The 27,674-nt window shown below is 36.7% G+C and overlaps 1 protein-coding gene across 1 annotated transcript in view; it reads right to left on the bottom strand.

Annotated features, from left to right (window-relative positions):
• CHSY3 (chondroitin sulfate synthase 3) overlaps positions 1-27,674 on the bottom strand; it is a 276,137-nt gene that overhangs the window by 159,911 nt on the left and 88,552 nt on the right. The window lies entirely within an intron of this gene.

Raw genomic sequence — 27,674 nt, 5'->3', positions numbered from 1 at the left:
GGATAAACAACTGTCATTTTTAAATCTTATCAAACTCATTTAAATTAGATTATATCAATAATGGAAAAGCTAGAGAAAAGAACTTGATATTTTATTTCTAATGTGGAAAGAATTTAGATTCTCCCTGGGGGTGGGGGTTACACAATTACAAAACAGGCAAGGAGAAAGCCCTTAAAAAAGAAAGACAGGCTTTTTTTTTTTGGCCATCAATCATAGGGAAGGATGAGGACAACATCTGACTATTAAATAGGAGATATAAGTACTACCCAGAAGAAGTGTCTACATTGATTGCATATTTTAAGTGGAATAAACTGTTTAAAAACTTTAAGAGTTGCTACCAACACCTAGTATTAGGAAAATGTGATACAGTATTTCATGCCAAAAAGCTTGTATTTCCTTTTAAAGAACCATTTTGGGGGGAAAAATGGTCTTACTGTGTTATGTTTAAATAATGTGTGCTGTAATGCTGTGTATTTAGAGAACAAGCATTTCCTCCTATCTGAGGCTAAACTGTCTTACTCATTTTTCCTCTCTCTACACTTTATTAATACATGAGACCAAAAAAAACAGAAAAGGGTGGAGGGTGCTACATGTAAGCCCTGGGTGTTGATGTCTTCAGGACTGTCTTTAAAACCCTGTGATGATGGTTTCAGACTTCAGTATCCTTTATTTACCGCTTATGCATATTTTATTGAAAAATCATAAATCTGAAGACATTTAGGCCCAACGATTAGCTCTCACCGAAACTTGGATGGGCTCTTTTCCTCTGTACTTTAAACGCATTAGTTTTAAATAGTTGATGAAATTATTATAAACACCCTTCAAGCACTTACAAAATTTATTTCCCATTATATTGTCATGTATTATTATTCTTGCTTTATATTTACCTTCCCAATACTAACTGTGAGGCAAGCTGGGAAACTGACCTCTGAAAAAGTAAAAGTATAGCATGATCAGAATCAAAGGCTAGATTATGGTCCCTTCTTCCTTATGTAATTTCTAGAGAAGAAATGTATTCCCAAAAATCCCTTACCATTTACTAGATTCCCTATAACCGGGTTTCCTAACATCTGTAAGCAACTATAACCTCTTTTTTTTTTTCTTTCCTGTGGGGAAAACAAAACCTAAGAAACAAAACTCAAGGACTATACACTCATCTGTATAGATTTTTCCCACTTCTAAAAAAAGAATTGAAGGTTTCATTATCTAAGAGTGAAAATCACTCTGACCTGGAACATTCTAGAAGTTATTATAAAATGTTTCAAGAATTTTGAGAGGTCTTCTCTAGGAATATCCAAGGACATTCTAGTCATTGTTTATGGTTCTTAGTGTATCTCAAGTTTATGAGTCCATCATTATTTAACTTTACCCTTTCCCCAAATATAACAAAATAGGGTGTATTTTTATACTCTGAATTTTAGGTGAATTAAATTTCACATTTTACTGGAAGTTTCATGGACCCCTTTTAGAAAACTGAACACACAAAAGCAAGAAGAGAAATAACTATTTTATATTTACCTTACATTCACTGTAAGGTATATATACTATTAATTTTTAAATATATTCCAAAATAACAGGCAAGTTAGCAAGGCAACATTTAAATAATGTGATTTCATGGAAGTTATCTGAATAAATTACCAAGGGTTAAATGTAAAATCATTAAATTATCTGATGAGATTGTCATTTATTAAGTTTATCATTTCACTCCCTGGTCAAAAATCTATTTTTAAAAATAAATTATAAGTTACAGTTGATCAAACAGGGTCACAAAAAGAAGACAAGATGTCATTGACAGGATAAATAGAATTGGTACTACTCTCAAAGACTTATCTAGATACTTTTAACTTTGCTAGGATCAAATGCAATCATATATATAATTTACTATTTACTATTTTAGGTACATTATTAGTAGTGGTATTAACAGCAGCAATCCAAACATAATGTTATGTATAGAAACCAAAGGAGTTTCTTAGTACAATACTTAGTCATGACTACTTATTCATGACTACTTACTAGCATCATGTAGTTAATGCTAATATATGCTAAAAATGTAACTATGCTACAGAATAGTGTGACTCATAAACACATGAAAATTAAAGTTCAATAATTGCCATGGTAAACCCTAATTACTGAGAATAACAAGCTAGTATAGGTGGAAATAGATATTAATCTCCTGGATATAGAATTAAATTATTTTCTACATTAATACTGTAAATCAAATTGTCGAATTCATCCAGCCCTCCCTGGAGGGTATTTCAAAAAGCAATGTCGGCCTTTCAGAACACAGAAGAAATTTAATCTACTTTCCCAGCAAATGACCTAATTCATTCATACAAATAAAGAATAATGATTTCAGTTAATTACTCCTGTACTCCATGGATCTGACTACATATGGATCTTTCCAATAGATGGCGCATAATTACATATATTGGCAAGACAATGAGTAAACAATAGAAATGATGACTATCTCCTTTTTAATTTTATTGAAACCCCAATTAAAAAAGTGAAAGTCTTCATAACCCTGAAAGCTGTAGTATATTTTGAAAATATCACATATTTGCTCCTTTCACATTTTTTAAATATTTATCATACATGCGAATTTACATAGTGTTTATCTTTTTATCATAAGTGAAATAGCACTGGGTAAGACAAATTAACTAAAGTAGAAAAAGCATTAAAACATATTATAGTTTTGGCTAGATTTGACAGAATAAACTTTCATGATGTTTGTATATATGTATGTGTGTGTGAGAGAGTGTGAGATGGGGAAAAAAAAGAAAAACAGGTTGTGTGAACATTCTTTACTGGTTAAACAAATAGAAAGCTCCATTGCCATGGAAACTGAGAAAAAAACAATTCTTTTTTATTTTCTATTTATTCTCTCCTTATATTTGGTAGGATATGAAGAAAAGATCAGGCTGTATTGATTCAATGAAAACAGGAATTCCATTATAAATGAAAATAATAGTAATCCAAAAACTCTCCAATATGCTGGTTAGGTATTATTACTATTTGCGGCATGTTACTAGTGGTGGTAGTAAGGGCAGTAAGATAACAAGTGCAGGCACAGGCAAATGTTTCTTAGTGCAATATTAGCCGTGGCCCATTAGCTAAGACTTGTAAATAATGCTGATATATGCTTATTGGGATTGTGAATCAGGACAAGATTCTGGTGACTAAACTCATCATCTTAAGTACATGATAAAAAATATGAGAGAAGATGCTACATAAATATTGATAATATAACATCAAATAAACAGAGGTCCCATCTCCAAGTTTTACCATCTTGGCAGATGTCTCTCATCCATTTATTGGTCAGGCAAATATACTTGGACATTTGCTACACCAAATACGGAGGACACAACACTGAATAAAACATGGCTCCTTCTCTTAAGAATATACTATAGAGTTGAGAAGAAAAAAATCACATAAATAACTGAAAATACTATGGTGTGGAAGGGGTTAGATCAAGACATGCACAAGGACAAGCATGAGCCCAGATTTGAAGCATCTCGACAGACTGAGTAGGGGACAGGAGAAAAGGCAATAGATTTCTTAGAGGAATTACATACACACTTCATAAGTTATTGCTTAGGTGAGCGTCCTGACCAATAACTTATACAGTGGGTGAAGATTCCTAGGCTAGACTCCCAGGACCTCTGATTCTGTAAGTCTGGGAAACTGTCTGGGAACTCACATTTTTAACATGCATCTCAGGTGATTCAGATACACGTGGTCCTGAACGGAGAAAGACTGCTTTGAAGGGGCAGTGTGAAAAGTCAAGGAGAGGTATAGAAAGCTTTCTTCAAGCAACAGAGAGTTTAAACTTAATCAAAAGGATGTGAAGGAGCCAGAGGAAAAAAAAAAAAATATATATATATATATATATATATTTTTGAGATGAAGTCTTGCTCTGTTGCCCAGGTTGGAGTGCAGTGGCGCAATCTTAGCTCACTACAACCTCTGTCTCCCAGGTTCCAGGGATTCTCCTGCCTCAGCCTCCCGAGTAGCTGGACTACAGGCACCAGCCACCACACCCTGCTAAATTTTTTTTTTGTATTTTTAGTAGAGACGGGGTTTCACCATGTTGTCCAGGCTGGTCTCTAACTCCTGACCTCGAGTGAGGCACCCACTTTACCCTCCCAAAGTGCTGGGATTACCAGCGTGAGTCACTGCACCTGGCCCAGAGAAAATAATTTAATCTGAGAAATAGGAGGGTTGAATTTGTATTTTAGCAAGATCTCACAGGCAACATTGTAGAGAAAGTATATGAATCTCACTCTAAATATCAATAACTCATGAAAGTAAGATGTTCTAATATTCCTCAGTACAATGCTAATTGGTGCTTATCTCCCATTATTTTAAGTGTAAATAATTATAATGCAAAATAAATCAAGGCAAATCCCTAACATTTTCCTAAAGCATATCTAAAATACCTACAAGCTCTAATTTACTGATCAAACAATATGATTGCTAAACCACATAGTTTTGTGAAAAGTAAAAGGGCCTCTCATAGTGTTAGTGACATGAGAGATGCAAAAACCTTTAGTCGATGCTCAAACTGATGCAGCTACACTGAATAACAAATTTATAAAATTTTCTGATACAAACATCAAGTGAAGCACCTATGAAATTGTAGTTGTAAAAACTAAGAGACATTCTACCAGGGAAAGATAAATAAGGTTGTTATTTTGAGGGGTAAGCCTGCTTAAAAACCAGAGAGACTAAACATAGCAGACTAATTAGGTGGGAAATGCAGTGATCTAAGGGAGAAGGGATACAGACTTGAACTAAGGAAGAGAGGACCAAGTGGTGACACAGGAAATTAGTGATGGGACCAAGTGATATTAAAGATATAAGATCAACAACATAAATAATTGGTGGTGGTGGTAGGATGTTGGGGGACTGTATGAGTATCAGGAACCAAAAGATAATTGCCCAGGTTTCTGGGCTGGGTGATGGAGTACCTGATGTTGCCATTCACAGAGATAAAGAATACATGAGAAGAGTACGGAAAAGAAAGAGAATGGAAAATTAGTTGTTTTAAAATTTATATTAAGGTCTAATAATATTACCATATTGATGGTAATCATGCAAGCAATTATTCTTCAAATAAGCACGTGTAAAATTAGTTATTTAAGTGAGAATACAATGCATTTTAGAAAAAAAAATTTCTACACAATTGTTTTAGTCTGTTTTGTGTTGCTATAAAGAAAACCTGAGACTGGGTAGTTAATAAAGGGTTTAATTTAGCCCACAGTTCTGAAGGCTGTACAAGAAACATGGTGTCAGCATCTGCTTGGTTTCTGGTGAGGGTCTTTGGGCTGCATCAAATCATGGGAGAGATGGTCTGAGGGGAAGCAGGCACACATGCACAGAGCGATCAAGCCTGAGGGCATCCTGGCTTTATAGCAACCCAGTCTCAAGGAAATGAATCCATGCACTCGAGAACTGAGCCAGTAATAAGGGTGAGAACTCACTAACCTAGAAGGGCACTGAGCCATTCATGAGGGGTCTGCCCCCATGACCCAAACAACCTCCCACCAGGCAACATCTCCAAACATCACCACACTAAGGATCAAATTTCAATGTAAGATTTGGTGCGGACAAACAAACCATATCTAAACCATAGCAGTGATGAATTAGGATAAAGCCACAATACATCGACAAGGCTGACCCATGGTTAACATACATAAAACCATGCGATAAATAGCAAAAGTCCTAGAAATGTGTTTGACCTAATATAACCACGACAAAATTCTTTGTAATGAAAAAATATGTAGAAGCACAAAAGCCACAGCAGTATTGGCAAAGCATAGGTAGAGACAGAAGCAGAGAACTAAAAAAGTATTTATTGTCTCAGTTACTAGGACCATTTCAAAGTTATTCATGAAGTGCGTTAAATAGCTGGAGATGCAGGGGTGATTGTAATTTAAACAATTACATTTCTGGATACTTGTTAAAACATCAGGAGGTGTGTATCTGGGCAAGAGGCACTGTAATTTATTTGACAAATAAAGACTATATTTCACTAAGATAGTGAAAGAAGAATTTAAACAATAAGATTTAAAATCTTATTTGTAAAAAATAGGATTAATTTTTTTGTAAAAAATAAGATTAACTTTTTTGTAGAAAATAAGATTTATTTTTTACAAATAAGAATGTGAAATCACATTCTCTCTTTAAAGAGAAAAACAAAATAGTTGAGTGAGGAGCAATTTGTCTGTTAAAAAACAAAAGAACCTAAAGACGTACCTCTGTAATCTACTTTGATTTTCTTCAGTGGCAAGATCCACATAAGATTTAGTTAAATGTTTTTAAAAGCTACATTTTACTAACTTTATATATTGCAACAAAAGATTGTTAGTAGGACATTTAAAAACTTTTACTTCAGTATGTTAATATTCAACTGGTCTAAAGAAAATAATAAAATAAGTAAATGTAAACATCACTTAAGAGCAGGGAATATGGAGTGAGATGCCCTCAAAAAGAGATTTTTTTAAAAGGCTGTCAAATTTTCATATTGAAGAAAACAGGAAAATAAGAACTTCTCGGGAGATCAAGTAACTTTTCCTCTTTCATTACCTTTCACTACCATTAGGATTAGAAAGTACGCTATCCCAGCCTTCCCTACCCCAGACCCCTCCATCCCACCACCACACCAGTGCTTGCAAACTGTTAAAAACCTACTGGAGAGGCAGTGGGAAGATCTGAGAAAGCCTGGGGCAATGAAGAGACTAGTTTGACAGGGGATCTCAAGTTTGGAGTGAGGAAAAAGCAGCAGGATTCTAATCACCATGCAGCTGCTAAACTCTAGAATATCTGAGACTGGCAGCAACCTGAACACTAACCATACACTTGAACTTCCACACCTGCATAGCATGAATATAAAATATGCAAACAAATGAAAAAAAAAAAAAAAACTGCCGGCAGTATCCTCTTCGTCCAAGCGCTTCAAACCACTACAAAGAAAACTAATTTTAAGAAGTAGAACCTTAATAAATCAGGCTTGTATCAGTGTCTTTCAATTCCCACGGCTTTGCACTCATACTGGTCCTTATCTCATGGCTGGATGTTTACAGCAGTCTCCTCAAAAACCCAACTATCTTCAGACTTTCACCAGTATTACCTATACCATACCTCTATCAAGACCCATTTTCCTAATGTGTCGCTTGATCATCCTCTCTCTAGCAGTAACTTCCCACTCTCCTCTACTATCTCAAAAGCCTTTAAAGTGATGGTGTCCACTGCCACTAAACAAAATCCAAGCTGGAATTCTAGATCTAACATAACACACCTAGTATAGTCGCATGCCTAATTAATACGTAATAGGATCTCTATACTTCAGATATTTTAGGGACTGTCCTTTCCTTGATTACTAATACCACTAATTGGCCGGGCACGGTGGCTCACGCCTGTGATCCCAGCACTTTGGGAGGCCAAGGCGGCGGATCACCCGAGGTCAGGAGTTCGAGACTAGCCTGGCCAACATGGGGAAACCCCACCTCTATTAAAAATACAAAAAATTAGCTGGGCGTGGTGGCAGGCACCTGTAATCCCAGCTACTTGGGAGGCTGAGGCAGGAGAATCACTTGAACCCGGCAGGTGCAGGTTGCAGTGAGCTGAGATCTCGTCACTGCACTCCAGCCTGGGAGACAAGAGTGAGACTTCGTCTCAAAAAATAATAATAAAATAAAATAAAATACTACTACTAATAATTATATTTGAAAATGATGGACAAAATCATCAGCCCTGTTATATTACTTTATCTGTTCACTCCAGACACTGTCTACATACAATATGGATAGGCTTATATACCCAAATATGTGTCTTCTCTCCCCTTTTAAGTGGAAAGTTCTTTTTTCTTTCTTTTCTTCCAAATTTTATACATGTGCAGATTTGTTACATGGGTGAATTGTGTGACATTGGGGTTTGGTGTAAAATTACTCCATCACCAGGTAGAGACCATAGTACCCAACAGGTAGTTTTTCAATCCTTACCATCCTTCCTTCCACCTTCAAGTAGGCTCAGGTTGTCAATTCTTCCCTTCTCTGTGTCAATATGTCCTAAATGTCTAGCTTGTATTTATAAGTGAGAATACGTGGTATTTGATTTTCTGTTCCTGCATTAATTCACTTAAGATAATGGCCACCAGCTGCATCCATGCTGCTGTCAAGGACATGATTTTATTCATTTTTATGGCTGTGTAGTATTCCATGGTGTATATATACCACATTTTCTTTATCCAATCCACCATTAATGGGCACCTAGGTTGATTCTATGTCTTTGCCACGGTGACTAGTGCAGAGATGAACATTCAGGTGCATGTATCTTTACAGTAGAATCATTTCTATTCCTTTGGGTATATACCCAGTAATGGGATTGATGGGTTGAATCGTAGTTCTAAGATCTTTGAGGAATCTTTAAAATTCTTTCCAGTGACTGAACTAATTTACATTCCCTCCAGCACTGTGTAAGTGTTCCCCTTTCTCCACAATCTCACCAGCATCCTTTAATTTTTGGCTTTTTAATAATAGGCATTCTGACTCATGTCAGAGCAAAATTCAATGTGGTTTTGATTTGCATTTCCCTAATGATCAGTGATGCTGAACATTTTTTTCATATGCTTGTTGACCCTGTGTGTGTCTTCTTTTGTTAAGTGTCTGTTCATGTCCTTTGCCCATTTTTTAATGACGTTGTTTTTAGCTTGTTAATTTAAGTTCCTGTAGTAGTGCATTCTCACACTGCTGTAAAGACATACTTGATACTGGGTAATTTATAAAGAAAATAAGTTTAATTCACTCACAGTTCCACAGGCTGTACGGGAGGCATGGCTGAGAGGCCTCAGGAAACTTCTAATCATGGCAGAAGGTGAAGGGGAAGCCAGTATATCTTCATGTGACAGCAGAAGAGACAAGACAGTAAAGGCAGAAGTGCCACTCACTTTTAAACCATCAGATCTCATGAGAAAAACTCACTATCATGAGAAAAACAAGGGGGAAATCCACCCCCATGATCCAATCACCTCTCACCAGGTTCCTCCTCTAACAATGGGAATTACAATTCAACATGAGATTTGAGTGGAGACACAGAGCCAAACCATATCAGTTCCTTATATATTATAGATATTTGACCTTTGTCACATGTATAGTTTGCAAATATTTTCTCCCATTCTGCAGGATGTCTGTTTGCTCTGTTGATAGTTTCTTTTGCAGTGCAAAAGCTCTTTAGTTTAATTAGGTCCCACTTGTCAATTTTTGGTTTTGTTGTAATTGCTTTGGGAGTCTTTGTCATGAAAGTTTTGCTGGGGCTGATGTTCAGAATAGTACTTCCTAGAATTTTTTCTAGGATTTTTAAAGCTTTAGGTCTTTCATTTACATCTTTAATCCCTCTTGCGTTAATTTTTGTATATGGTTGACATGGTTTGGCTTTGCCCCAACCCAAATCTCATCTTGAATTGTAGTTCTCATAATCCCCACATGTCACTGGAGGGAACTCATGGGAGGTAATTAGATTGTGGGAGAGATTCCCCCATGCTGTTCTCATGATAGTGAGTGAGTTCTCAGAAGATCTGATGGTTATGAGTGTCTGGCATTTCCCCATCTGGCCTGGCACTCATTCTCTCTCCTGCTGTCCTGTGAAGAGATCCCTTCCACCATGATTGTAAGTTTACTGAGATCTCCCTAGATATGTGAAACTGTGAGTCAATTAAACCTCTTTTCTTTATAAATTATCCACTTTTGGGTATTCCTTTATAGCAGCATGAAAATGGACTAATACAGTAAATTGGTACCAGGAGTGGGTGTTGCCATAAAGATATCTGAAAATGTGGAAGCGACTTTAGAACTGGGTAACGAGCAGGCGTTGGAACAGTTTGCAGGGCTCAGAAGAAGACAGAAAAATGTGGGACAGTTGGAACTTCCTAGAGACTTTTTGAATGGCTTTGAATAAAATACTGATAGTGATATGGACGATGAGGTAGAAGTTGAGGTGTTCTCAGATGGAGATGAGAAACTTCTTGGGAAATGGAGCAAAGGTGACTCTCGCTATGCTTTAGCAAAGAGACTGGTGGCATTGTGCAGGGCTTTAGGGATCTGTGGAACTGTAAACTTGAAAGAGATGATTTAGGGTATCTGCTGGAAGAAATTTCTAACTGGCAAAGCATTCAAGAGGAAGCAAAGCATAGCAGTTTGGAAAATTTGCAGCCGGATGATGCAATAAAAAAGAAAACCCCATTTTCTGTGGAGAAATTCAAACTGGCTGCAGACATTTGCATAAGTAACAAGGACCCAAATATTAATCACCAAGACAATGGGGAAAACCTCTCCAGGGCACGTCAGAGACTTAATCACAACCCTCCCATTGCAGGCCTGGAGGCCTGGGAAGGAAAAGGATTTCATGGGCTAGGTCAAGGGCCCCAGGCAGAAGTTTGCTGCAGGGGCAGAGCCCTCATGGAGAATCTCTGCTAGGGCAAGTGTAGAAGGGAAATGTGGGGTTGGAGCCCCCAGACATAGTCTGCGCTAGGGCATTGCCTGGTGGAGCTGTGAGAAGAGGGCCACTGTCCTCCAAACCCCAGAATGGTAGATCCACCAACAGCTTACACCATGTGCCTGTGAAAGCCAGGGACATTCAATGTCAGCCTGTGAAAGCAGCCAGGAAGGGGGCTGTACCCTGCAAAGCCACAAAGCTGGAGGTCTCCAAGACCATGGGAGCCCACCTCTTGCATCAGTGAGACATGGGGTTAAAGGAAATCATTTTAGAACTCTAAGGTTTAATAACTGCTCTGTTGGATTTCAGACTTGCATGGGTCCAGTAGCCCCTTTGTTTTTGCCAATTTCTCTAATTTAGAATGGGTGTATTTACCCAATGCCTGTACCCTCATTGTATCTAGGATGTAAGAAACTTGCTTCTGATATTATAGGCTCATAGGTGGAAGGGACTTGCCTTGTCTCAGATGAGACTTTGGACTTCGACTTTTGAGTTAATGCTGGAATGAGTTAAGACTTTTTGGGGGACTTTTGGGAAGGCATGACTTGGGTGTTTTGAAATGTGAGAACATGAGGTTTGTGAGGAGCCAGGAGCAAAATGATATGGTTTGGCTGTGCCCCCACCCAAATCTCATCTTGAATTATAGTTCCCATAATCCCCATCTGTCACATGAGGAACCTTGTGGGAGATGATTAGTTTGTGGAGGCAGTTCCCCCATGCTGTTCTCATGATAGCGAGTGAGTTCTCATGAGACTGGATGGTTTATAAGCATCTGGAATTTCCCCAGCTGGCACTCATTCTCTCTCATGCTGCCCTGTGAAGAGGTGCCTTCCACCATGATTGTAAGTTTCCTGAGGTCTCCCTAGCCATGTGGAACTGTTAATCAATTAAACCCGTTTTCTTTATAAATTACCTAGTCTAAGTCACAGTAGCATGAGAATGGACTAAAATAATGGTGAAAGGAAGGAGTACACTTCCAGTCATCAGCAAATGGCTAGCCAGCTATCCCAGTATTATGTATGGAATAAGCAGTCCTTTCCCTTGTGCTTGTTTTTGTTGGCTTTGTATAAGATCAGATGCTTGTAGGTGCGCAGCTTTATTTGTTATTTAACCTGTCCCATTGGTCTATGTGTCTTTTTTTATCAGTACCATGCTGTTTTGGTTACTGTAGCATTGTATTGTAGTTTGACTCCTGGCAGTGTTATGCCTCTGGCTTTGTTCTGTTTGCTTATGATTGCTTTGATTACTCAGGCTCTTTTATGGATCCACATGAATTTTAAATTTTTTTTCTGTTTCTTTGAAAAATGTCATGGGTAGTTTGATAGGAAGAGCATTGAAATTTTAAATTGCTGTGTGGAGTATGGCCATTGATTCTTCTTATCCATGAGCATGGGATGTTTTTCCATTTATTTGTCTCATTTCTGATTTCTTTGGACAGTGTTTTGTAATTCTTGTTTAAAAATCTTTCACCTCCTTGGTTAGCTGTATTCCTAGGCATCTTCTTCTTTTTGTGGCTATTGTGAATAGGATTGTGTTCTTGATTTAGCTCTCAGCTTGAATGTTATTTGTATATAGAAACACTGATTTATATACATTGCTTTTGTATCCTGAGACTTTGCTGAAGTTGTTTATCAGATCTAGGAGCCTTTGGGCAGAGACCATGGCATTTTCTAAGTACAAAATCATATAATAGAGATAGTTCGATTTCCTATCTTCCTATGTGGATGCCTTCTATTTCTTTCTTTTGCTTGATTGCTCTGGCTAGGACTTCCACTACTATGTTGAATAGGAGTGTCCAGAGCAGTCATCTTGGCCTTGTTCCAGTACTCAAAGGAATGCTTCCAGGTTTTGTCCATTCAGTATGATGTTGGCTGTTGGTTTGTAATAGGTGACTCTTATTATTTTGAGGTATGTACCCTTGATGATTAGTTGGCTGAGGGTTTTTAACATGAAGGAATGTTGAATTTTATTGAAAGACTTTTCAGCATCTATTGGAATGACCACGTGGTGTTTGTTTTTAGTTCCGTTTATGTGATGAATCACATTTATTGATTTGCATATGTTCAACTAACCATGCATCTCACAAATAAAACCTACTTGATCATGGTGGATTAGCTTTCTGGTGTGCCGCTGGATTTGGTTTGCTTGTATTTGTTGAGCATTTCTGCATCTAGGCCCATCAGAGATATTGGCCAGAAATTTTCTTTTTTTGTTTTGTTTCTGCAAAGTTTTGTTATCATAGTCATACTGGCTTCATAGAATGAGTTAGGAAGGGTCCTGCTTTCTCGATTCAATGGAATAGTTTCAGAAGAATTGGTAATAGTTCTTCTTTATACATCTAACAGAATTTGGCTGTGAATTTGTCTGGATCAGGGCTTTTTGGTTTTGGTAGGTGTTTTGTTACCGATTCAATTTTGGAATTCATTATTGGTCTGTTCAGGGTTTTAATTTCTTTCTGGTTCAGTCTTGGGAGGTTGCATGTTTCCAGGAATTTATCCCTTTTTTCCTAGGTTTCCTACTATGTATGCTTAGAGTTGTTCATAATACTCTGGTTTTTTTTGTGTGTTTCTGTGGTTTGGTGGTAATGTCCCTTGTCATTTCTGATTGTGTTTATTTGAACCATCTCATTTTATTTGTCTACCTAGTGGTCTATCAATCTTATATATTCTTCAAATCATCACTTTTGGTTTTGTTGATTTTTTATAAGATTTTTCATTACTCCATTTCACTCAGTTCAGCTCTGAGTTTGGTTATTTATTTTCTTCTGCCAGCTCTGGGCTTTGTTTGCTCTTGTTACTCTAATTCCTTTAGGTGTGATGTTAGGTTGTTAATTTAAGATCTTTCTAACTTTTTAATGCACACTTAGTGCTATCACCTTTCCTCTTAACACTGTGTTAGCTGTGTCACAGAGATTTTGGTGTGTTGTATCCTTGTTTGCATTAGTTTCAAAGAATTTATTGATTTATGCCTTAATGTCATGTTTGGCCAAAAGTCCTTCAGGAACACGTTTAATTTCCATGTAAATGTAAGTTTTTTTGGAGATCTTCTGGTTATTGATTTCTAATTATGTTGCACTGTGGTCCAAGAGTGTGGTTGGTATAATTTTGGTTTTTATAATTTGTTGAGAATTGCTTTACGGTCGAGCGTGTGGTTGATCTTAGTGTATGTGCCATGTGCATATGAGAAGAATGTATATTCTCTTTCTGTTGGATGGAATGTTCTGTGGATGTCTGTTAGGCGCATTTGGTCAAGTGTCAAGTTTAGGTCCCAAATATCTTTGCTGGTTTTCTGCCTTGATATTCTGTCTAATACTGTCAGTGGGGTATTGCAGTTTCATACTATTATTGTGTGGTTATAAAAGTCTCTTAATTGGTCTCTAATTACTTGTTTTATGATCTGGGTGCTCCAGTGTTGGGTGTACATATATTTAGGATAGGTAAGTCTTCGTTTTGAATTGAACCCTTCATCATTATGTAATTACCCTCTTTGTGCTTCTTGATGTTGGTTGGTTTGAAATCTGTTTTGTCTGAAATCAGAACAGGTACCTTTACTCATGTTTTCTGTTTTCTTGATGGATTTTTCTCTATCCCTTTACTTTGAGCCTATGGGTGTCACTGCATGTGAGATGGTTCTCTGGAGGACAGCATACATTTGGGTCTTACTTCGTTATCCAACTTGCCACTCTGTGCATTTTAAATGCGGTGTTCAACCCATTTACATTCAAGGTTCATATTGATACGTGTGTATTTGATCCTGTAGTCATGTTAGCTGGTTGTTGTTTAGACTTGACTGTGTAGTTGCTTTATAGTATCAATAATCAATGTAATTAAATGTGTGGTTTTACTTTTTCTTTCTTTTTTTCTGATGACCAGTAATGTCTTTTAATTTCATGTTTAGCACTCCTTTAAGGACCTCTTGAAAGGCAGGTCTAGAGGTAATGAATTCTCTTAGAATTTGGTTGTCTGAAAAGGATTATATTTTTCCTTCGTTTATGAAGCTTAGTTTGGCTGGATATGAAATTATTGGTTGGAATTTGTTTTCTTTAGAGATACTGAATATAGGCTCCCAACGTCTTCTGGCTTATAGAATTTCTGCTGAAAGGTCCTCTCTTAGCCTGACTGGATTCACTTTGTAGGTGATTTGCCCCTTCTTTCTAGTGTCTTAAGTATCTTTTCTTTTGCACTGTCCTTGAAGAATACGATAATGATATGTTTTGGGGATGGTCATCTTGTATCCGACTTTGCAAGGATTCTCTGAATTGACTGAATTTGAATGTTGATCTCTCTAGTGAAGTTGTGAAAATTTTGCAGATAATATCCTCAAATATGTTTTTCACATTGCTTGCTCTCTTCTCCCTCTCCTTTAGGGATGCCAATGAGTCACAGGTTTTGTCTCTTTATGTAATCCCACATTTTTTGGAAGTTTTCTTCCTTTTTTAAAATTCTTTTTTCTTTATTTTTGTCTGACTGTGTTGATTCACAAAACTATTCTTCAAGCTCTGAGATTCTTACCTCACCTTACCTCTACTCTGCTGTGAATACTTCTGAATATAGCATGAATTTCTTGTAGTAAGTTTTTCACCTCTATCAGATCAGTTTGGTTCTTTCTTAAAATGGCTATTTCATCTCTCAGTTCTTAAATCGTTTCACTAGATTGCTTGGATTGGGTTTCAACTTTCTCCTGAATTTCAATGATCTTCATTGCCATCCAGATTCTGAATTCTATGTCTGTCATTTCAGCCACTTCAGTCTGATTAAGAACCATTGCTGGGGAGCTAGTGGGTTGTTTGGAGGAAGAGGACACTGGCTTTTAGAGTTGCCAGGATTCCTGTGCTAGTTCTTTTCCATCTGTTAGGCTGATGTTCCTTTAATCTTTGATATTGCTGTCCTTTGAATGAAGCTTTTTGCTTTTATATTTTTTTATTATTTTGAGGCTTTGACTGTGGTATAAGTCGGGTTCCATCAACTGGCTTCATTTCTCGATGATTTCAGGGGGCCAAGGCTCAGTTTAGCACTCTTGGTCTGCATGCTCTAACCCTAGGTGGCTGGGACCAGGCCCATGGCTTTGTTCTCTGACCTGCTATCACTGGAGGGGCCAATGTGTCCCCAGTCTGCTGGCAACAACACTCCAGTGGGAGGTATGGGGGGTGGGCAGCAACAGTGCTTTGTCAGAGTGGTGGCAGTTGAATCCATGCACCTGTGTGTACACCATCACTGGCATAGCAGCAGAGTCCACACATACATGTGCTCCAGTGGGGGTACAGCAGCGGGGTCTGCATATGCTGGCAAACTGGTGGGAGATGTGGCAGACGAACGCATGCCGGCAAAGTGTGCAGGGGAGGCCGCATGTGGTTACGCACTGGCTGGGGCCCATCTGCAAAATCTCTCTGATGGTTAGGCAAGGTCTGTCAGTAAAAAAAAACTATGGTGGTGGCCTTTAAGATATGCCCCATATGAACATCTGAGGCTGTGATGCAAGAGGATGTGGCCAGGCAGGGACTCTGAGAGAGGCTGGCAGACAAGGGGGTATTCAGATTAGATTGGCCCAATCCCATGGGCAAGATAGCCCTGTTCTGTACAGACCCAACAGTCAACAAAGACCAAAGCCACCAAGAGGAGTTTGGAGAGTCTTGAGGCGTGAGTGTAACTGGCAATACTCCACTGTAGCAGTTCCCACACCAAACCCTCTGGGCTTCATAATACTGAGTCGTGACCCTGTAAACTCTCCAAGCAGCTCTCTCTCCCAGCCTAAATGTCCACGGGGGTCATGGGGTCTCCTGCTGCTAGGATTCTGGAGGTCTGTGGCAAATGTGGGCCACAGACCATGCCTATTTAACTTACCCCTTCTCCAGGAAGCACACAGGACCAAGAATGAGTCTTGCTACTAAGTAACCACATGCAGGGTTCTCTGCTTCCTCCCCCTTCAACCCAGGATTTGAGTCCTTCCTCCTTCCATTCTCAATGACTTCCTTCAGAAGATCTGCTTGGATTGTGCATCTTTTTGATGGTCTGGCCTCGCAGTGGGAGAAACTCTTCCTGTCTGTGTCTAGTCAGCCATCTTGAGGGGAGTTAAATAGAAATTTCTTGACAGCAGTGACGGTATCTTTTAAAACTTTTTATAATTCACAGCAGTGACAAAACAACATAAAAATGTGTAAGAGGATGTTAAATCCTTCACTTTTTAAAAGTATTGGATGGAATCTTAGAACAGTACTTTAAGTATACACCAACACATAACAACATGGTATAATATTTTGTTTATATACAATACATTAAGAGACTAACTTGTTGAAAATTTCATTGTATTACTCAACGTGTGGTCCAAAGATAAACATCATGAATATCACCTAAGCGCTTTTTAGAAATGTAGAATCTCTTGCTCCACTTCAGAGCAACTGAACTCAGAATCTGCATTTTAACAAGATTCCAAGATAGTGTGGCATAATGTTTGACAGCCACCAATATCTAGTTTCTTCAGAAAGTCAATTGATTTTCTTCGTCATCTAGCACATTGTAGGCTAGGAGCCCTTTCATTAAAGATTATATCTATACAGGATTAGATAAATTTTTTAGAGGACCCAAGCACTAAAAATATATCCCCTTCCTATATGCAACTGAAAATAAATATATTAAATGTTAAAAATGATATAGCTCTGATGCTGTTTGTGACTACTTCGATACCTTTCTTAAAAATATCATATTATTTCACAAGATATTGTTGAGGGTAACCACTTTTGCTGATGTGTTACTCCTATGCTTCCTCTGCTCCTTGAGTAATCCAATATTGCATTCAGAAAAAACAAAATTTTATTAATAGTTTATAAATTCTGAGTTTCACCAATCAAAATATGTAGCATAAACTCTTATTTTATAAGGCATTTTGAAACATATTACCTCAACCCAGATCATCACAGAGCTCAACCTCTGATTATCTGACACAGTTGGTTCTTTGGAACTTGTCGCTCACAGCTTAAAGACATTCATGAGCTACATAATACAAACACTTTAGCCTGACACTTCTTCATCCTCATCTCCCAGCCCACACTACATAGTCTATCCTCTCTCACACCAGGTTTGCATCTTACCATGTCCTAACATTGCAGGTCATTCTAATCATTCCAGGCAAATTCCTAACGCCACAACTTTACCCAGATTCCTACTGCTTGGAAAATGTTCCTCCTTGTTTTTGTTGAAACAAGGTTGTATGCAAGTATAATCCAAGAATGCAAAGTTCTTTGACTACTCTCAGACCCCAGTGACCCGAATACCCTTCTATTTTCTGCAACACTTATTTAATTTTGGGACATGCATTATTAATTTGACACAAATTAGTATGGGCTTCCATGGGTTTATCTTTTCATGTACAATTTGCCCAGTAGACTAAGTTCTATATCTTATGCCTCCAGGATTCCCATTATCTGTAGTAATACTTTAAACAGAGGCAATAAACATTTGTTATTGATAGCATAATGAACATAAATTAAAAAGAACAAAGGCATGAATTAATGTATTATATAGCTAAACAAAACTTATTTGGAAATTATATGTCAATTACATTCCTCTTTCAATTAAATATTTCGGAGAGAATGACATTCAAAATTTGCAATTTAGAGTATCAGTGTGCTTAGGACAGAAGGTATTCATTATTGCCTCACTGCAGATTCGAATACAAAAAATAAAGATTGTAATCATCTTATTCAAGTACTTTAATTTGACATCCTACTGGAATCACCCATAGATTTAAAATGCAACTAAAGAGAAACAAGTTATTCCTAAATATCATAAGTTTTTAGAACATCACAATATCTTCAGACTATTAAAATGAATTTAAGCTGAAATTTCAGTATTGTATTGAGTCATGTTTAGCAATGCATACTAAGAGAGTGAATTTTTAAAAATAACTTATTTTATGTAATAATATTATATATATATATATTTTTTTCACAGAGTCTCACTCTGTCACCAAGCTGGAGTGCAGTGGCACAATCTCAGCTCACTGCAACCTCTGCCTCCTGGGTTCAAGCAATTCTCCTGCCTCAGCCTCCTGAGTAGCTGGGACTATAGGCACATGCCACCATGCCCAGCTGTATTTTGTATTTTTGCTAGAGACGGGGTTTCACCATGTTGGCCAGGATGGTCTCGATCTCCTGACCTCATGATCTGCCTGCCTCAGCCTCCCAACGTACTGGAATTTTAAAGAAGATACTTTTAAAAATCTCAGCTGATTTCTTATCTAAATGATAATAGGTTTTTTGGTCAAACTAAACTTTATAGTATCTCGAAAAACTTTAATCCGAGTTTAAATACGTGTTACTGAAAAAGGATCCTCAAATTATATACTTTTAAGCATACTTACAAACTATCAGCTTTGGAAAATGTTTGAATAATATTCACTTAGTCACTTTATTTGATATAATGATATAAAGTTATTTATGTAACAAAAATTGCAGCATCCAAAATAATATTGAGATTATAATCATATTTGGTGAGAAGAAAAATAAATTAAAATATGCGTAAGTATAATTTTAAAGTGACAGGTCTACTCATGACCTACCTCATTATTTTCCAGTCTCGTAAATATTATTTTTTATCCAGTCTCTTAAACAATATTTATTCACTTGTGAACATTTGTTTTAAAATAATCTTTTATTAGAAACATGCAAATAATTCAGAGCCACCTCAACCCCTAAATATCAATTTTTAAAACTAGATTAATTTGGGATATCCTAATTATTACCAAAATCAAGTCTTACATTTTTGCCTCACCTTTTCTCTTTCCTAATTTAGTAGATACTATCAACAAATACAAACAGGACAAACAGGCAAATAACTGGGTAACTATTGCTTCTATGGATTTACATACTTTTTACTTTAAGTCATGATTAATAAAGACCAGGTTCCAATTAATATTTCTAACTCTAGATGGTTTAAAAATTTCAAAGTAACAGAAATATATCACTTATACTCAAATATATAAAAATTTTAAACATTGAAAAACACAAGCTTATTTAAAGAAAGACATTGCATTATTCATTATTTGCCACTCAGCAGTCAACTTTATGTTGCATGGTTCAGTTAAGAAAAGAACATCATTTCGTTTAAGAAAAGTAGGTTGAATGGCCACTATATGGAGAATACAAAAACAAATGAGAAACAACTTCCTTTCTGCATTTTAGCTTTTCAAGAGTTATAGTCTGAATAAATTTTAAGAATTAAAATGTGAATATATTAAAGCAAGTTTAAAGATCACATAAACCCTGAAATATATCTAAATTATCAATGGCTTTGAATGTTTCAGAACATTTTTCCAGAAATTTTAAATAAGTAAAGTTCTCAAAGGAAAACTATGCAACCAAAAAATGCATATCCTGTCAAACCAATTTTTAAATAAATATCTGTTATATGAAATATTGAGAACAATTCAAAACACATGATAAATGCTGACTCAAGACATCACAAGGGTTGGATTTTTCCCAAAAAATATGAGGCACAAACAGGTTTTGTGTACATCAAATTAACCATTGACATGTTCAAGGTGCTTAAACCAACTTCGCAATCATATACTTCATTGCCCTCATAACAGAAAATTTCGAGAAAACTAGACCACAGGGTCTCAAACTGCCTATGGAGGAACTTTAAAATCCCTCTCTTCTCATTCATTGGGATTATTTTTCTGTTCTGCTTTCTTATTTTTTTTAATTAAGCAAATATTGCTTTATCCCATCTGGTAACCCCTCTTTGTCTTGCCTCCAGAGTACATGAACATGTGGCTCATGCTAAAGACAGAATAAAAATGGAATCCTCTCCCAATTACAATTGTGCTTGGGAACAACACAGCACAGCTTTTCACTGAGCCTAACTTGAGCCAATTCAAGGTTCCTACAACAAGGCTTATGATATTTTTTATTTTCAAATTAGTTCACCATTTAGGTTGTATCAGATCCAAGTCTGAAAGATCACTCTGACCATAATAAACCCCAAAGGGAACTAAAACTATTGCTCCTTTGACAGCCTTCTGTCCGTCAAAAGAAGACAAAGATGTTAAATACCCTTTTTACATACCAGCAAATTCCATTACAACATGGCATTGTACCTCATGAAAAACTCATTACCTGAATAATAATGCTTCCTACCACATTATGGTTTTGATAACAAGAACCTGGGCTGTCATGGATATTCCATCCCAGTCCTAACAAATTAATTAGCAACAACACTATCACCAACATCGAACACAGGACAAAGTTTCTGACAACAGGTATATCTGATCTGCAGCTGTTGAAGGACAGCTTAGAATAAATCAGTTTGAGTAGGAAAGTCATCTGAGAAGTCCTGATAACATTCATGTGCAAAGCAACCCAAAGAAACTGGGACTGAACACAGGAAATGTTTTTAAAACACAAACAGAAATAGTAATTCAAAAACAAAGAAACAAGAACACATATAAAGTCATTTGGGGTTACAGTTGGGTTAGAAGTGTGGCTATGTGATTTAAAATAAGCTACCCACCCCCTCCAGCCCCTCGCAAAAAGGGAAAAAAATCAAGCTTAATACTTGTTAATTATTTTTAAAAAATAACATTCATTGTGTTTATTTAAGGTATACAACATGATGTTATAAGATGCATGTATGATAAAATGTTTACTATAGTGGAACAAATTAACATAGACATCATCTCAAATAGTTATCCATTTAAAAAATACTTAGGTCTCTAGCTTCTATGTCTCTTTAGGATCTAATTTGCTCTTGGTGGCTCCTACATTGTAGCACTAGCATCAGGACTGCCTGAAAAATGACTGAGTACTGTGGTTTCCTGGACAATAAGCTAGCCAGGATGGGGGCTGCCTTGCATCTTAGCAGGAGGGGCCATGCAAGCTCAGCTTCCTGTGGCTTCCTCTCATCTGCAGAGGGAACTGTAATATCCAATGGATTATAAGGCCTCCAAGTGCTGCGCAACTGGGGCACATCCACAAAAGGCTTTTAAACAGCTGGCATCTTAAACACAGGCTGCCTGGCACAAATCAGCCTGGGCCGGCAGCACTCTAGCCAGGACATGGTTTTCTACAGGATGATGGGAGGATCCGAGGCAGCCATGCCTTCTCGTCTCTTTTTGATCCTGGGCTATGCAGGTTTTCCCAATAAAACCTATTCCTTAACTATATAGGCTTCATAGAATTTGTCCTGAGCCCTATGGCATACAAGGTGGAAACCTAAATGATTCTCTCAAGGGACAACACATAGAGACACAGAAGAAGGCCACCAGGCACCACCTTTGTTTATAGGCAACAGAATTTCATCTTCTATTGCTAAAGTAGTGAGATAAAAAAATAACACAGAAAAAGGACTTGGAGAGTAACTCTAAGATACTATAAGCATTGGCTTATTGTAGCCAATATAAGGATTGGCTGACAAATTAATTAACATCTTAAAGGAACTAGACAGAATTTTAAGTAACTGTTTCAGCTTCCACCATTACCTTTTTGTTACACATGGGATTATGTTAGTGGGTTAAATTTCTGAATGTCAGTTACAGGAAAATAGATATTTGTATTCCCATAACCTAGATATATAGGAAACTATCAGCAAGGGCATGTTCAGAATAAGGGATGCCAATTTTTATGAGCATAAAGATCTTTAAAAAATAATGTTACTTATTTTTATGAAATAATTGTGAATAGTCAAGACACAGGCTTATAAATTACTCTCTACATATTATCCTACTCCTTAACTAGAAACAACAACACATAAATTCTCAAAGAATGCTCACGTAGTACTATTCTTATGGAATAAAGGCAAGGACAGGAGGGACTCTCCATGGGGTCCTGAGTATCTTGGTTCTCATCCCAGGCCCTTCACTAGATCTTGGTACCAGTCTCTGCCACAGGCACAAAGGAGCAATGCCTACTGTGTCCATGGTGATACCTTCATCATCTGGTAATTTCTTCAGCAGCCTACTAACTCAACTGTGGAGGAAAAGGAGAAGAAGAAGAGTAGGAGGAAGAAGAATTTTAAAATGAAAGAAGTCCATCAAGCCCCTAATTCTAAAACTTTTTGCATCATGAATCATGACTGTTTCTCAGATAATCTTTTCTTTCCCTTGAGTATAAATTCAACCTCCAGGTAACCTGAGCACTGAGAGGTGGAGCCCTTTGCCTAAATTACTGAGTATGCACATAAAAAAGAAGGCAGGGCCAGGCGTGGTGGCTCACGCCTGTATTCCCAGCACTTTGGGAGGCCGAGGCAGGCAGATCATGAGGTCAAGAGATAAAGACCATCCTGGGTAAGACAGTGAATCCCCATCTCTACTAAAAATACAACAAGTTAGCCAGGCGTGATGGCACACGCCTGTAGTCCCAGCTACTCGGGAGGCTGAGGCAGGAGAATTGTTTGAACCCTGGAGGCTGAGGTTGCAGTGAGTGGAGATTGCTCCACTGCACAATCCAGCCTGGGTGACAGAGCGAGACTCTGTCTCGGAAAAAAAAAAAAAAAAGAAGATAGGCTGGCTGGTGCTGTGACCTAGCCTGTAATCCCAGCACATTGGGAGGTCAAGGCCAAAATATGGCTTAAGCCCAGGAGTTCAGACCAGCTTGAGTAACGTAGCAAGATTTCATCTCTACCAAAAAAAAAAAAAAAAAAAAAAGGAAGAAAAGTTACACACCTGTAGTCCCAGCTACTTGGGGAGCTCAGGTAAGAGGATGGCTTGAGGCCAGGAGGCCCAGGATGCAGTGAGGCATGATTGTGCCACTGCACTCCACCCTGGGTGACAGAAAAAAAAAAAGGTGGGTGAAAGAAGGCAACAGTGTACCCAGCTTCTACTACAGTCTGTAAAATAATCATCAACCTCTGGAGTTAGAGAGAAAGAACACCGAATCATAATCGGCAAGAGACATAGTATATATGAATATAAACCCATGTTAGAAGAATCTTTTAAACCATTAAGTAGATATTTTTTATAAAGTTTAAATGTGTACTGACTTGAAATTTAAAATAAGATATAGTTCTAATTATCAACTCTTCCACTACTAACAGTCAAACAAAAATTAGGCACCCTCATTCTACCGTATTATTTGTACCTGCTACAAAGTGTTATTTTTATAGTGCAGCCTTTCAAAACTTTACACTAAAATCCTAGGATGATTTTTAACTTACAGAAGGAAAAGCATGCTTAGCATGTCCCTATCTTTCATAAAAAGCAACAGAAAGTAAAATATATGTTATCCATAATCATTATCTTTGAAAATTGTCTATTCATCTAAGAAGTATGAGTTCTTTAAATATGGTAATACTCCTCATAAAAAATACTTTTTACCACTGTTCAAAGTTAGCTGTTTCTGAGATATGCTATCACAAGTTTCTTGATAAGCAGGAGATTTTAGCTTTCTCAAAGACAATGGTTACTTCTGAGGGAGGATAAACAGGATGGAATCAGAAAGGAAGACTAGAGGGCTTCTAGTATGCTTGTGGTATCCTAATTCTTAACCCAGATGTTGTCACAAAGGTATCTACTTTATAACATTTTTATGCTGTCAGATTATCTTGCAGCTACCTAATATTTAAATTTAAATATTATGTAGATATATGGTAGAGTTTAAATTTTGTTTTAAAGCAAATTCTTCTAAGTAAGTAAGGGAAATTACTCAAACTAGAGGAATAAATTCCCAAAGGCAGGAAAGCATGGTGTGTTCAGGAAACTGACAGAATTCCAGGGTAGCTGGAGCTATCTGAATGAGGAAGAAAATAGGACAAAATGAGACTATGGGGAAAAGAAGGGTCTGATAATGCAGAAACTTGGAAGATAAAATTCAGCACCCTCCCAACATTGCTGGAGGGTGTTCATGGACCTTCTTTTCTAGTGCAATCATTACATTTCTTAGGATGGAATACTCCACCACTGCCATTATCATTGGCCAGGTCTTCTCTGGGATCTCAGTTCTTACTGTAATACACACTATCATGATAGTATATGATGGAAAGTTTTTAGATATTTTAATTGGCATAGTCCTCTCTGAGCCTCTTCTGCATAACTGCAAATAAAAAGAAACAATGAAATAACGTTTTCAATCATAGCAGTCTCTTCATTTTTTCCATTCAATTTTCACAAAAGGTTGGGTGTATATGTATATAGAAATTATGAATAGGATAAAGATACCATCTCAACATACAGAAAAAAAGATATATTATTCAACAATTAGTGTTGAGACAAATAGCTAGCCACACAGGAAAAAAAAAAAAAAAAAAAAGGAGGGGGGAGCTAGATCTGTATTTCACTCTGACAAAAAAATAAATTGCAGATGGATCAGGGATTTAAACATTCTTAAAAACCTGTAATATTTTAGAATAAAATGGTACAATGTTTAACCTAGTCTTGGAGTAGGAAATCCTTTCTGTATGTCAAATAACACAGAAGCCTTAAAAAGGGTTAATAGAAAAGAGTAATAAATATGTCTGCATTTAAAAAATTCTGCATAAAAAACATGGTAAAGTTAAAAGAAAAAGCCCAAACAACTAACTGAAAAAACAATTTTGTAACATATGGCACAAAAAGAGCAAATTTCTGTACTGAATGAGATATTCCTACAAATCGGTAAGAAAAGTCAAAAACATAAAAGAAAACTGGGCAACAAAAAATACATAGATTTGAAAGATCTTAAGCCTTTTACTTAGTCAAAAAAAAACTGCAAAAACAATTTAAAAAGGGCTGGGTATTTTTTACTAATCAGATTGTCAAAATCAAAAAGATTTTTCATAAACAATATTCTTCATAGACTCTTCTCAGTAGTATAAATTTGAGCAATCAACCTATATGAAAATTTGGCAAGATGTATTTTCACTTACAAGGCATAAACCCTTTTATCCAACATTTTACTTTAAGAATTTATCCTATAGATATATAAATGTGTGTATAAAAATTATTTACCATAATAATTATTGTAGCATTGCTTTTAAATATCAAAACACAAAACAATCTTAATGCTCATCAGTAGATTAATCACTACATTTAGGGATTTATATCCTCACAGTGAAACAGTATGCAGTACTTTTAATAAAATTAGTTCCTCATATATTAATAAACAAGGATCTTAAAGATACATACTTTTAAGTGGGGAAAAATAAGTGTTATAACAGTGAGCACAGAATTCATTTAACTATACACATATATAGATGCTAGCATAAAAGTGAAATGTTTCTCAACAGATGCTGAAGAGGATGTGGAGAAATACGAATGCTTTTACACTGTTGGTGGGAGTGTAAATTAGTTCAACCATTGTGGAAGACAGTGTGGTGATTCCTCAAGGATCTAGAACTAGAAATACCATTTGACCCAGCCATCCCATTACTGGGTATATTCCCAAAGAATTATAAATCATGCTACTATAAAGACACATGCACATGTATGTTTATTGCAGCACTATTCACAATAGCAAAGACTTCGAACCAACCTAAATGTCCATCAGTGATAGACTGGATTAAGAAAATGTGGCACATATACACCATGAAATACTATGCAGTCATAAAAAATGATGAGTTCATGTCCTTTGTGGGGACATGGATGAAGGTGGAAACCATCATTCTCAGCAAACTATCACAAGGATAGAAAATCAAGCACCGCATGTTCTCACTCATAGATGGGAATTGAACAATGAGAACACTTAGACACAGGTAGGGGAACATCACACACTGGGGCCTGTTGTGGGGTGGGGGGCTGGGGGAGGGATAGCATTAGAAGAAATACCTAATGTAAATAATAAGTTGATGGGTGCAGCAAACCAACATGGCACATGCATACCTATGTAACAAACCTGTGCGTTGTGCACATGTACCCTAGAACTTAAAGTATTTAAAAAAAAAGTGAAACATTTCTAAATATTTTACTGTTAAATTACTATAAATTAAGTTATTGATCATTTCTAGTCTTGAAGCCAAAGGATCTGAGCTGACATGGAGACTTACATGTCATTGCACTGTGATTTTTTATTTTTAAAAACTATATGCTTGCATAGCTTTTTAAATTAAAAAATGAGGTTAAAAAAGGTTAAATACTTGGTAGCATTGCTGATATAACTTTATTGTCTGAGAGAAAAAGAGGTGGTGTCATATTAGTCATATATATGGCATATATTGTCATATATTGGCTTTGACAAAGTGCAGAAAATGACCTAACCTGGTTTTACTTAATTTGTTTTAAAAAGTCATCCTCAAGAATGAAACAGAAGAGCTAGAGTTCTTTTTTTTAATATGCTTTGAATCATCTGAGAAATATGCACTTTGGTAGACTTCAATCATCAGAAGTTTCTGCAAAGTTAATCCAAAAATGAAGAAGAAACAACCAAGTATTGACAGAAGGCATAGTTATGAACAAAACACTGGTACTTTATATGGGTTCATTCATTGTTTCAAAAAAACTTGTATAAATTCAGGAATTGTGTTTTGTACTAATGAAACTGAAAAGAAGTGAAATAATATATCTTCTTTTATTAAGAGTATGATGGGAAAGATACACAATTAGCAAGAATTAAATTATATTGTTACAAATATGATAAATGCTATTATAAAGAAACAAAAAAATGCAAATGATGTAGGAGTGTGTGTGTGACTATGTATTGAGGATGGCAGACCTCAGAATTGCTACATGTTTGTAATAAAGATAATAAGATCTCCTTTGAAGCACTCAGCCTGATTTAGAAGGCCTTGTCCTCAAAAACTAGAGCACACAAAACTTACGATATTCATCAATACAGAACTTTGCTGTGCATTTTTAAAACAAGTTCTTTATGACAATGAACTAAGAAACCAAATCAAGAAATCCAGTATATTTGTTGGAAAACAGAAACTGTTTATGGCATTAAGTCCTACAACATATTAAAATGCTGTCGGATGATGTAAAAACAACACAAATAACTTCAGGGTTCCGAGAGGCACAAATGCCACCATGTCCCACTGGGCTTCTTGTGCCATTTTTTGAGACACTTACATTTGGTGTATGAATACAGTCCTGTAAAAGTTCTTATAAGCAAGCTATTCTGTAAGCTCTAAAGGGACCACAATGCAATCAGGCTGCACTGGCTGGGTGTATAGATGACAGCAGCATTAAAAGTGAGGTTCCAAGGTGACGTAAAGTAATAATATAATTTCCTCATAATAACAGCTGCTGTTGTTAGGCACTTCCCAGACACCAAATAATTTAAACAA

The sequence above is a fragment of the Symphalangus syndactylus genome, chromosome 11 (assembly GCF_028878055.3).
Source record: "Symphalangus syndactylus isolate Jambi chromosome 11, NHGRI_mSymSyn1-v2.1_pri, whole genome shotgun sequence".
In the NCBI taxonomy this organism is placed as follows: domain Eukaryota; kingdom Metazoa; phylum Chordata; class Mammalia; order Primates; family Hylobatidae; genus Symphalangus; species Symphalangus syndactylus.
Note: the sequence above shows the minus strand (reverse complement) of the source record. Positions and strands in the feature narration are given on the sequence as shown.